The sequence below is a fragment of the Canis aureus genome, chromosome 15 (genome assembly GCF_053574225.1).
Source record: "Canis aureus isolate CA01 chromosome 15, VMU_Caureus_v.1.0, whole genome shotgun sequence".
Classification (NCBI taxonomy): Eukaryota; Metazoa; Chordata; class Mammalia; order Carnivora; family Canidae; genus Canis; species Canis aureus.
In genome coordinates, this window is record NC_135625.1 from 20,995,012 (window position 1) to 21,007,677 (window position 12,666).

Here is a 12,666-nt window from a genome sequence, read left to right on the forward strand (position 1 = left end):
TTGATCCTGGGATTATGAGTTCGAGCCCCACACTGGGTACAGAGACTACCTAAAATCTTAAAAAATACAAAACAAAAACAAAAAACCACAAAGAAAATCTTCTTGAAAATCCCAGTCTTGACAGCCAAAAATCATGGAAAACTTTTTCAGAAATGTTGAAGGATACTGAACCGTTGACTTAAAGAGTCTGAATTTTTCAATAAACCAGAATTTGGCCGCCACTAATTAAAAGCTATTATTTGCCCCTTTGGGAGGGGAGAGAATGACCAGTGGTGTGTGAGCAGTCCTGCCCTCAGGTGAGGAGGCCCAGCATAGCCATGGGGCTCACAGAGATTTGTGAATTAGACAGGACTCCTACCTCTGGACCCAAAGCCTAAGTTGAATGGATAGCCTGAATCTGAGGTACTGGGCAGCAAACTCCTGGCCAGTTGAAAAAGAAAAGAAAAAAAAGCCACCCTGCCCCCCACCTCCCCAGTGAAGGCCAGCTTGTTTCCCCAAAGTCCCTGTAACAAACAGCCCGGGCAAGGGAGTGGCTGGGGAGAGGCAGCAGCACCTGTCTCTGACAGGGTGCTTAGCCTGGCCAGGGGCCCTAGGGGACCAGACATGGGCAAACCCAAGTGCACGAGGAGAGAAGCCACAAAAACATGTTACCCCTAATGAGTGGCTTTTGCACTTGGGTGAAGGAAGTTAGGGACAGAATGCCTTCCAAGGTCTGTGTGGGGAATGGGCAGGGGCTTTCCGTCCTTGTTGGGGGGAGTGCTAAACAGAAGGACTTTCAGGGTCTTCACGAGAGATGTGGACCTTAAGGGCAACCTTAGGTCATACAGAACTAATCAAGCGAAAACAATAAGAAAATGAGCCTGACAGTCAGCAAGTATCTGAGGACTTTATCAAAAAGAATTAGAAATGGACAGATTCACTGGGAGCTGCAAAGGATCAAATCTGCAAGGTGGCATTGTGTGGCCGGGATTAAATTATTTATTCATTGTTAATTTATTTATTTATGTATGTGCAAATGACCTTGCTGCTGCAGGTGCTCAGGGGCCTCTGAAAAGGCTGGGTTTTTAGATCCAGGCCTAGAATATTGGTCCATTTAACTCATTCTTTCCTTAAGGCGATCAGCACTGACTTTTATCTAAGGAGATAGAGGAGGAAAAACCGTATGTGTGCAGGGAATGATGTAGGACTTGAGCAGCCCTGAGGACCCAAGAATTTCGGCTCCATTCAAGATCCTGGGGAAGCCTCCATGCAGTTTAATGTCCAAGAAATTAGCAAATGAATGCTTATGTCAATATGCGAAAAATCCCTGTTAGTTTAAACAGATAAAAAGCCTGTGGGGAAACCTCAGAAAATGCAGGCTCTTTTCCTTTCCTTTTTTAGTTAATTTAATTTTTAAAAGAGGGCACAGCACTTCTGGAGTTCTATGGAAACCCACAGAAGTCACAAAAAATAAAAAAAGGTCTAGGGGATGCTTGATCTTGTACATGCTTGAAATAGTCTCAATGTGACTAGTGGAAGAAATAAGGAGATTTTATCAGCCATTCTTTGCACCATGTCCATTATCCAATAATGTCCTGCCCAAACTGAAAAGCAGAGAATCCATCTTCACCTCTTACACATGCCTCTGGCATGAAAACAAATAATTACTCTGTGAGTACAACAACAGTTTGTAGGGGAAAGCAGAGGATAAAATCAATAGGGGTGTTATTTTCTCTAAGTTTAGGCAAATAATGATGAACGAAAATGGTCATCCTGTGTTCCTGCTGACCCAGCACAGTGGGGACACTGTGTCAGACATGACCTTTGGAGGAAGAGCATACAAGAACTCAGCGTGGGGGACTCAGACAAGAAGCCACACATATTGAAGCCAGCAACCTCACGCCAGTGAGTCTTCCTTAAGGAGAAAGGCCTGCCTACTTTGCAAAAGAGATATATATGACAGCCAAAGTCCCCTGAGGGAGGCTCTCTACTAGATCAGCAAGGGACACTACACAAATGATCGGACTCTGGAAACACTGCCTTTCAGAATATATAGCTGCCTCTCAAGGTGAATTAGACATGGCTTTTTAACTATACAAAGGTAAGCTTTCCCCAGAGGGGGGGTGGGAAGAAAAACAGAAAAAAAGAAAGAAAAGAAAAACCAAAGGAAATATCTCTATTTAAAAAAATATATATTTCATTTATTATTTGAGAGAGAAAGAGAGCACACTCAAGCACAAGTGAGGGGGGTGGGTTGGCAGAAAAACAGGCTCCCCAGTGAGCAGGACCCTGAGATCATGACCTGAGCCAAAGGCAGGTAGACGCTCAACCAACTGAACTGAGCCGCCCAGCCGCCCCAGAAATGCCCTTAAATACAGATTTTGTTTTACATATTCAGTTGTTCTTAGTTCCTAAAATGTAACAGATTAGTACCCCGATGGTAAATCAACTATTAAGTTCTCAAAGAGAAAAGGAACATTACAAAAGACTTTTCCACACTGCCAGGCATTGTTAATTTATTCTCCACAGTTTTGCAAAAGCTGTAGGCATTTTTTGTTTAAGATTTTATTTATTTATTCATGAGAGACAGAGAGAGAGAGAGAGAGGCAGAAACACAGGCAGAGGGAGAAGCAGGCTCCATGCAGGGAGCCCAACATGGGACTCGATCCTGAGTCTCCAGGATCACACCCTGGGCTGGAGGCGGTACTAAACTGCTGAGCCACCAGGGCTGCCCAGTTACAGGCATTTTAATGCTAAGTGCCCAACTACCTCAAGAATAAAAATTTCAAAATAATTTCTTCCCTCATAAACTTCTTGGACTTACCTGAAAATAAAGGATAGTCAACCTAAAACCAGTAAAGGTTATAATTCAAAGTCTCATAAAGTTATGTATTCCTTAAGATGGATTTTCAACTTCTGAATCCCATAATTCATGTTCATATGTTAAAGTTCTAATTGGTTTATGGCACATCCCAATTTAATATATGCCTGTTCTGAATAGGAATTTTTTGGAAAGATTTTATTTTTTTATTTTTTGACAGAGAAAGAGACTACAACAAGGGGAGTAGCAGGCAGAGGGAGAGGGAAAAGCTGACTCCCTGCTGAGCAGGGGCTCAATCTCAGGACCCAGAGATCATGACCTGAGCTGAAGGCAGGTACTTAACTGACTGAGCTACCCAGGTGCCCCTCTGCATAGGAATTCAATAAATTTTCTTCAGTAATTTTTCTAAGTACTATTCTTCAGCTGAATGTTGTTTTGTAAGCCTGAAATGTCAAAATAATCATTCAGAAATAAACACAGATTGAGTCCTGAATTTTATCATTACAATATTTTGTTTTTCCATTGAGTGCTTAGAGATCTTTTTGTTGGTAACTGCTTATGCAGAAAATGAGCAGATGTTCTGGTTTGATGAGGGCATCACAGGATAGCTGCTCCCTAGGATGATTTGGGGTTGGCTAAGAAATTTAAAAATTGTCCTTTTTAAACCCTGACATCACACAGAGCAACTAAAGCAAAAAAAAAAAAAAAATCTTAACCGCGCTCACTCTTTTCAGGTCATACATAGGTATTCATTCCCTCTTTTTACAACAGCCATAAGCAACGGCAACGCATGCTGGTTAGATGCCTTAGAATGTTCTAGGCGTTGTGCTAAGCAATTACCATAGATGATCTCATTTCACGCTCAAAATAATCCTTGAGGTAGGTATGATTATTTCCATTTTCCAAAAGGGGGAACTGGTCATCAACAAGGCTAAGCAACTTGCCCCAGGTCAGGTAATAGCATTTACATGGCAGAGCTGGATTTGAACTTGCGCCAGTCTGATTCCAGAGCCTGAGATTTTAGGTACTATGATTCTGCTTCTATTAAGCATCTTTTCCATTTGTTTGGTCCTTAATGCTGAAAGTTATTGATTTTCATTAAAAACTCAGTCTCCTATTTATCATTAACCAGGCCATGACTGTGCTTTCTTCAGTGTCACTTACCTTGTCCCTGAAACCTGCCACCATTCTGGAGGGGCAGGTCGCTGTTCTCTGCCCTCTCCCCGGGACCTCTGGTTCTTTCCCATGTCAGCGATGCTGCTCAGCAGCCCTCCTGCTCCCTATCTCATGGCTGCCATTATGCTCATAACCACTATTCTCTTTTCTATGCATTTTTTGCTCTTATCCCCTCTCTCATCTAGTACCTAATAGTGTCTGATAATAACAACATTTATATGTAGCACTTTTATGTGTTAGGCACCGATCTGAACCTTTTACATACACTTACCAGTTATATCCTCAGAACAACATAACTAGACAAATATAATCACTAATCCCCATTTACAGATATAGAACAGAGACACAGGGCAAGTATCTTAATAAAGGTCACACTAGGAAATGGTGTAGTTCATGATCTAACTGATTCACTATATTGTATGATAGTGAATCATTTACTTACATCTTCATTGTCTATCTCCTACTTCTACTATATAAGAGGAGAAGAGTCTCTCTGCCTTACCACTGGGTCTGCAGCACTTAGAAAAGTGTCTAGCATTCAGTAGGTGCTCAATAAATATGCTGACTGACAGCTTCTTTCCCATCTTTCAAGGGCATTTCACTGACCCTATAGATACTGTCAGATAACCTCTTTAATGTCATCTTTCATATGACATACTGGTCATTCACAGAACATCAGGTGCAATCTTTGGGTCTTTTGCTCTTTTCAAGTTTTTTTGTGGGGGGAGGAGCAGAATTGGACTTCTGCTACAAAAATCGAGCGTGTCACAGCCTCAAAGCTTACAGGTCTCTTAGATAGAAGAAAAGAGACCGCAGAGAGGCATTTCTCTGTCTTGCTCATTGCCCTAAGAGTTGATCTCTCCCTACAACCCGCATTACTTCACCCCTTGGGCCCTCTGGCTGCTGACTGGGTTTGCCCAAAGAGAAACAACATAGGAGATGCAAGGCTGGGAGGAAGTTCTATCCCTGTTGTTTCTCTGTCTTGGTGCCATGGCTTTGCCTGTGGCTGCTCCTTCTGGGACTGTCAGCCCCTACTCTGTGCCTGCCCCCCTCACCCCAGAGTGGTTGAGGATTCCTCTTCCACAGCTCCACTGACCTCCTCAGACAGTACTGCCTACTGCCCTACTTGCTACTTCTGGCCTCATGGGAAGGCCTTCCCACTGTGTTAGTTCTTGGGTGCCTCAACATCCTTTACAGGCTCCCTCAATCTTGCTCACATCTCTGAAAATGGTTTCTTCATTAAATACGCTTCAAAATGCCAGCTGAAACCTCCTTCTTCCTCCCTGCTGGGATGCTAATACAGAGACTCCCGGCCCAACATCCCATCTAATGGAACACTCCCCTCCACAAAATCCCTAGCTACTATTTGCCTATTTCCAGCATTCAAAGGAGTCTTTTTCATTTATAGACTCTTCTATTTATTAAAATGTTATTCCTTCTCCAGAGGCAGGAAAGATCTGCTTCCCATGAAATCCTATTTCTGTCTTCTGAGCATACAGAATAAGCCTCCTCTTTCCTCCACCTGACAGCCCTGTAAATATTTAAACACAGCTGTTGTGGCCTCCCCCAAATCTTCTCTCCCTCAGGCTAAATGAATTCAATTTATTTTCCACTTTATATCTCTCCATGCCCTAAGTGTCTAAAAACAAGGGAGTGAAGAAATAGGAGAATAAATTTATAATAATTGAAAGGTATGAGTGGTAAGATAAAAGAAACAGGAAGGAAGCAGAACCTGTCTACATCTGACCTTATCCCTGGGGCTGATCTGTCAACTTCTTGTCATACATTTTTCATTACCACTTAAACTTATATATCACGTCACCCATTCTCTTATTCTACATTTTCATATTGGTAAAGCATTTATAATATGAAATTTAACATTTTAACCATTTTTAGGTATATGGCTCAGTACATTCACATGGCTGTCATGCAACCATCACCACAATCCATTTCCAGAACTTTTATATCACCCCAGTCTGTACCCATTAAACATGAACTCCCCATCCCTTTCTCCCTCTGTCCCTAGTAACTCGTATTCTATTTTCTATCTCTATGACCTATTCTAGGTACCTCACGTAGGTAGAAACACATAATATTTATCCCTTTATTCTGTAGCTTATTTCACTTAGCATAATGTCTTTTGGATTCATCCATTTTGCAGCATGTGTCAAAATTTCATTCCTTTGCAAGGTTGAAGGAGATTTCACTGTAGGGATAGACCATATTCTGTTTATCCATTTATCTACTGATGGACACCCAGGCCTACCTTTCTACCTTTTGGCTACTATGAATGCTGCCGCTGTGAACACAGGTGTATAAATATCTGAGTGCCATCTATAAGAAGCCATTAGTTATTTTTACAGCCATTACTCTGTTTTGGATTTCTCACAGTTTTTCTTTGTCTGTTATATTCCCCAAGATTCTGTTAAATTCTACATGGGGTGAATAAGGTTTTGTGATTTTATTTTAAACTTTGTTTAATTTGAATTCCTGTAACTGAAAGCATTCTAGTAAACAGCAAGTGGCTACTGTGAATGTGCTCCTGTGGCCTACGAACCATCCCTGAGCCTCTCTGAGGATGTCCAAAGGACTGCTTACTAAGCTAATTGCACCATGTATCCCACAGTTATTATTTATGTAAAATAGTGGTCATTACTTATGACCTGAATTAAGGCTTCATGGATACCAATTGAACATTCCACCAGAAGGATCTGTGGCAGGAACTGGGTTATTAGCCACAACACCCAGCTCCCCTTTCTCCCTCTCTCTTCCTAGCTGGGCACATTGCTACTCAGAATAAATGACTACATTTCCCAGCCACCCTTGCAGCTGGATTGATCCATAGGCCTAAATTCTGGGCCACATGTTATAAGCAGTACTGTGTGAGATTTCTGGAAATGGTGCTTAAAGTGAACAGAGTCAGCTGCAAGAAACCCCTTTTGCCCGTCTGCTTTCTCCCCTTCTTCAGGCCTCCCACTAGAACATGAAAGGCAGAACTTGACCAGTCATTAGAGTGATGAGGTGCCATTTAAAGGATGAACAATGAGCTTTTGAAAAGTAGGGCAGCCTAGGTCCCTGATGATACCCTGGAGCAGCCATAACAGTTCAGGGCTGCCTCCCTCCATTCTTCTTTATGGGATGAGAAGACACTTCTGTTTTGTTTAACGGGAGCCGAGTTTCTTTTACCCACACAGAACCTCCTCCTAAATGACATACTACTTCACAGAAAAAGAATCCACTGGAATCATTTCTGTAAGGAATGAGAGAGAGGAGAGCAAGGAAGTGAAGTGCTGATGCTGCCAGCAGTGTGTCTGTGAGGCCTCAGCAGAGAGGATACAGTGATACTCAGTAGCCATGGTTACAGTGACTACAGCTGCTATATTGGAAGTCATCTCAATAATAGGATTTATACTTAACTATGCTTAATGACTGCTGCCCAGTGAGGCAGCAAATGGTAAATATGCACACATATCACATGTTCATTTCCTAAATCTGATTTATCTTTTCTAAAGATGGGAGAATTACCATAAGGTAAAAGCCAAGTCCACCAGGAGTCCCTAAAATGCTGATCTAATCAGAAGAGTATTTCCTCAAAACACAAAAGTCTCCAACTATTTGCGGTGTCTTAAAATTCTTAAGAATGCAGTACTTGTTGACCTGATGGAAGGTGAATGTATTAGCTATATTACATGAATCATGTACATTCAGACTTAGATTGGCCAGGTGTTGAGTCCCACATGTGCTTGGCACTCTCACGTGTTCTTTAATGAACGTAATATGGTGTCTATTTCTGTGCTATGGGCAGATAACTGTTTAATGAGCTCTTCAGATGAGACCAAATTTTGTGATATTTATACCCGTGACAGTGATGAGATAACAAGCATGCCAGTGTCCTGAGTGAAGAACTGTTATGAAATACAGCCTTTAATGACTGCTGGAATAAATGTGGGTTGGTAGTTCAGACTCTGGTGCAGATGTATGTATTACTAATTTAGGCTTAGAAATATTAAATGACTAAGAAAAGTACTTAGACACATATAAATATTCATTCCTGAAATTAATCTTTCCTCCAGGGGCCTCAGGAAATCATCTTTTTTTGAGTCTCAGATTTCTTCCCTGTACCAGAATTAAGATAGACAATATGACCTCTAAGCTTCTTTTTAGGGCTAGCTTCTTATGAACATGAATTTCCTCCTGGGAGTAACACACACAAAAAATATAAATAAGTAAATAACTGAGTAAGTTGCATTGGTTTCTGATTTGCCAAAAGGAAAATTTTCTGAGAATAAACCAACACATGTCCCAATGTAGTTAAGTGTAAATGATTTGGATACTGAGACAAATGAACTTTTAACATTTCAAGTTACTAGTTATTTTAGACTATTAAAGTTTACAAAGTAGCAGGTTAAAACTAAAAATACATGGTACTGTCAAAATCAAAAGGGATTTGGCATTTAACTATTTGTCCTTTCTTAATACTTAATTTTTTAATATTTTTAAAATATTTTATTTATTTGAGAGAGTGAGTGAGTGAGAGTACATGAGTGGGAGGGAGGGTCAGAGGGAGAAGCAGACTCCCCGCTGAGCAGGGAGCCTGATGCAGGGACCCCATCCCAGGACCCTGAGATTGCGACTTGAGCTGAAGCCAGATGCTTAATGAACTGAGCCACCCAGGCACCCCTTTCCTAATATTTTAATAGGCATACCTGATACACATACCTGCAGATATCTGCTCTGGCTGAGAGAAACACATCCCAAGCTTATCCAATGGGGTGCATTTGTATGTGGGAAAGAAAGCGCTCACAAAGTCCTTCCACTTTGGGGTTGTTTAGATGTCTTCAATATAGTCTAAAGCTCAGGATGTGATCGCTCTGGTCAGCACCCCTAACTTGCCCAAGCTGAAGCAACCATTAGGGGTCTGGAAATTAGAAAATGTGGCTGAGAAGCTGTTGGGCAGACAGGTCAAAGGAGAATTGTTTACTTTGAAGTTTTGAGAACCTAAAGTCCTCTCACAAGACATTTTGGGGTCCCAAGGTGGCTCAGTTAAACATCTGACTTCAGCTCAGGTCATGATCTCTGGGTTCTGGGATTGAGCCCTGTGTCAGGAAGTCGGCTTGCCCCTCTGCCCATCCCCCCTCAACCCCCATTGCTCATGCTCTCTCTCTCTCTCTCTCAAACAAATAAATAAATAAAATCTTTTTTTTTTTAAGACATACCTTGGGTATCCCTGGGTGGCTCAGTGGTTTAGCACGTGCCTTCAGCTCAGGACGTGATCCTGGAGTCCCGGGATTGAGTCCCGCATCCGGCTCCCTGTATGGAGCCTGCTTCTTCCTCTGCCTGTGTCTCTGCCTCTCTCTCTCTCTGTCTCTTATGAATGAATGAATGAATGAATGAATGAATGAATGAATAAATAAATAAATAAATAAATAAAATCTTTTAAAAAATAAAATAAAGACATACCTTAAGTTCCTGGAATTCTAAATCTCTCTGAAATCCCTTCAGTTCATCAGTAAGAACTAACCAGGCAGACATTAACACAAGTTGCAAAGTAAGAAGTGATTCCCACCAAACAGCCTGTGGCTGCTCCTCATTTAATTAATTGTTCCATATTAATCTGTACACTAACATATTATTATTTTTAAAATCATACGGACAAATTCTAGAGTCAGTAAATTATGGGAACAGAGGAAAGATCAGTGGTTGCGTGGGGTTGACCACAAAGAGTGCAGGCAGTGTGCTATGGGGTTTTAACTGTGATAGTGGCATCCATTTATCAGAATCCACTGAACTGTATACACACACACACACACACATACACACACACAAATGGGGGAGGGTAGTTTCATAAAGGAATACCTATCCATACTGTGTGAGGTACACTCTGATATTTTCCATTCTGTTTTTTTTTTTTTTTCTACGCTGGTCATGATACATTACATTTATTTCATGAGCTGCTAAGGGGTCTGAATCAAATGTTTGAAAAACATTGCTTTAGGTCTTTGGATATTTTAGTGTCTCTGCTTGGAACACCTTTTCTTCTGCAGGCTAATTCTCATGTGTCTTCAAGACCCTGTTTAGAGTGCTCAGCCCTCTCTTTGCTCCCTGGATTAAGTACCCCTCTATGTTTCTGCAGCACACCAGGTAGACCTGCCATTCCCTATCACCACTGTCTCTGCATTGGTATGTTTCCCCTACTTGACTGTGAGCTTCTAGAAGACAGTGATGGAATTGCTCATATGCGAACCTACCGGGAAACAGTACCCAGTAAGAGAAGACTTTGAATGAATACTGAAATATGAATTCATCTATTCCATTCTTGAATTGGATAAATGGAAATGTCTAAAATCACAGAGCTCCCAATCCTTTTTTTTCCCCCTCTATTTGAATGAAGCAAGCTATCTCCAGAGGTCTCTTACACATTTCTATAACAGAGCCACCCAGAAGCTTCTAGCTTTAGGCAAGAGCATTTCTCTTGCCATTATGGTTTAGAGCAGCAATTTTCAAACTTTCATTCCAAGAACTCCTCTATACTCTTAAAATGAGTGAGGGCCCCCTAAAAGTCTTGATTTATGTGAGATTTTATATATATAAAATGTGTGTGTATATATATATATACACACACTTTTAAATTTATATTTTATGTTTTATATTTTTATATAATACTTTTATATTTTATATAAATATATACACACATATGTATATATTTTATACATATATATGTATATATATACGTATATTTATATATATATTTATTACACACATCATGTAAGCCTCCGGAAACTCCACTTTACACTTGGCAGAATGAGAGTGAAAAAGGCAAAAAACATCTTACTATTATTATGAAAAGTTTGACCTCACCTCCCAACCCTGGTCTCTGAAAGGATCTCAAGGACTCCTACAGGTCCTCAGACCACAGTTTGAGAACCACCAATATAGAGTACCTAAGCCATAGATATTGTTGCTCAAGGGGAGTTCAATAAATAACACCTCTGCTTGTAGCACCTGAGCCTGGAACTGAGAGATAAGAGTATATTATGGATCAGTTTTATTACTGATAGAACTCTTGGATAATATGGCAACAATGACCTTTCTAATACTGTATCCCCAACTTACCACCTCATCATAGTGCTAAAAATGGCAGCTTTCTCCCTGTAAGAGCAGACTCCCATAAAACTTTTGGCATGGAGCAGTCTACCATGCATACACCCTGTGGACAGTGGCTCTTCCACAAACCTAATCTGAAAAGTCACTCTTCTATTTCTGAGGAGTAGAAAATAAGAAGGGCAGAGAAAAGCTGAGAATGTTGTTAGTGGAGCTCACTTCACATGGAAAGAAACATCAAGAATGAGGAATAAGTATTATTACCCTGTAATGCTGAGCATCAACTCTGTTGTATATATATTTAAAAAAGTCCTGTCTTAGCAGTGTGTCAATTTTACAAGATTTCTCTATTACTACAAAAATCCTGCCTAATCTTCTAACTTCTTTATAACATTTAATGAATGAAAGACTGAAATGTGATTTACATTCACAGAAATGGGCATCACATTTTAATACAATAACCTTTGCCTATGTTAATGTCTGCTTGGAACACCATTCGCTTTTTCTTCTCTTGGCTAATTCCTACCTTCTACAAATGCTTTCCTCACATGCTATTTTTTAAAATTATTTTTATTATTATTTTAAATCCATGTTAGAATAACGCGCCTTTTAAAAAGAACTCTAATTTAAGGAATGTCTACTTGAACACCTGCTGTTCAACAAAGGTGACTTCCGGAATAGGGGTGGATGTGGTGGTCTGTGCCTTTTTGCAAGTACCAGTTTCTCTACTAGAACTGGGCAGCATCTTGACCAAAGATCAGAACTGGATTGTTTTCCTTAGTTAGAAGTATATTGTCCCAGGCTTCCTGTTCTGCAAACACTGCGTACAAGATTAAGCAGCACTATCCCTACACAATATCCCCTGAAAATGTGTTCATTGCATAGAGATCTAAATTCTCTATGAGAATTTCTATGAGATTCTCTATGAGTCTCTGAGGAGTACAGTCAAATCTTTATGACAAATATGAATAATTCTGTTGAATGGCTACTCTTGGCCTGAGGAAGTGCCTGAACTGTTCCTTTATTTTTCCATCTGTCCACGAGGTAAAAATTCCTACACTTAACTGTGTTTCGGTCAGGAAAGCTTATATAATTTCCATTCCAATAAATACCTCTTAAAGAACTGTTGATAACATTAGAACTACAGCACAGTTGGGATGTCAACGCCAGAGAAAAAGGGAGAGATGGGGAAAGAGAGTTGTACTATTAAGTCAGGTATAAAAGAAGTAAATTTTCCCAGGTACTTTAGAGAAAATAATTTTCTTGGCAATGAGAAAGACTTTAGGACATTTTGATCCAAAGGCAATAGTCCAAATATTTTTTATAGATTCCTCTGAAAAACAACTTAGGAAAATTAGGTGAGTTGTTCCATTTTTAAAATAAAATACTGCAATGCTGATTTTTAAATGAAGGAGATAAGAATGAAAGATTAAAACCTTCAAAATAATTCTGAATAAATCAAGTCAGAACTTCCTTTAATTTGCAGTAAAAGTGTGATTATTAAAGTATAAAGCTAGAGACATAACTGCAGGCTTCATTTTACTTTTTACACTTTCCTCTGCCAAATAAATAAGGGTACATTTCCCCCT

At 40.2% G+C, this 12,666-nt stretch overlaps 1 long non-coding RNA gene across 1 annotated transcript in view; it reads right to left on the reverse strand.

The window, feature by feature from the left end:
* Positions 1 to 12,666, reverse strand: part of LOC144284329 (uncharacterized) — a 48,731-nt gene that overhangs the window by 15,924 nt on the left and 20,141 nt on the right. The window contains exons 3-4 of the long non-coding RNA XR_013352677.1: positions 9,193 to 9,337; positions 8,696 to 8,922 (exon numbers count right to left, since the gene is read on the reverse strand). This is a non-coding gene — a long non-coding RNA (uncharacterized LOC144284329). The remainder of the gene's footprint in view (positions 1 to 8,695; positions 8,923 to 9,192; positions 9,338 to 12,666) is intronic.